Here is a 662-nt window from a genome sequence, read left to right as displayed (position 1 = left end):
AATATACTGCCAAAAATTTTTACTGTTAACCTTTCTCCAGCCTTTCCCAAAAGGACCTGCGGCCTTTTTCGAGAGTGATTATTCACTGGGGAAAAGGAAATAATCAGACTTTTCAGGGATTACTGGATACTGGCTCTGAGCTGACACTAATTCCAGGAGACCCAAAACATCACTGTGGCCCACCAGTAAGAGTGGGAGCATATGGAAATCAGGTTATTAATGGACTCTTGGCTCCTGTCCGTCTCACAGTAGGTCCAGTGGGTCTCTGAACCCATCCTGTAGTGATTTCCCCAGTTCCAGAATGCATAATTGAAATAGATATACATAGCAACTGGCAGAAACCCCACATTGGATCCCTGACAAATAGAGTATGGGCTATTATGGTAGGAAAAGCCAAGTGAAAGTCATTAGAACTGCCCCTAACTAGGAAAATAGTAAACCAAAAGCAGTACTGCATTCCTGGAGGGATTGCAGAGATTACTGCCACCATCAAGGACTTGAAGAATGCAGGGGTGGTGATTCCCACCACATCCCCATTCAAGTCACCTATTTGGCCTGTGCATAAAACAGAAGGATCTTGGAGAATGACAGTAGACTATCAAAAACTTAACCAGGTGGTGACTCCAATTGCAGCTGCTGTTCCAGATGTAATTTCACTGCTT

At 44.0% G+C, this 662-nt stretch overlaps 1 pseudogene; it reads left to right on the top strand.

Annotated features, from left to right (window-relative positions):
• LOC111819599 (uncharacterized) overlaps positions 1-662 on the top strand; it is a 5,007-nt pseudogene that overhangs the window by 2,431 nt on the left and 1,914 nt on the right.

The sequence above is a fragment of the Trichechus manatus genome, unplaced genomic scaffold (assembly GCF_000243295.1).
Source record: "Trichechus manatus latirostris isolate Lorelei unplaced genomic scaffold, TriManLat1.0 scaffold00013, whole genome shotgun sequence".
Taxonomy (NCBI): Eukaryota; Metazoa; Chordata; class Mammalia; order Sirenia; family Trichechidae; genus Trichechus; species Trichechus manatus.
Note: the sequence above shows the minus strand (reverse complement) of the source record. Positions and strands in the feature narration are given on the sequence as shown.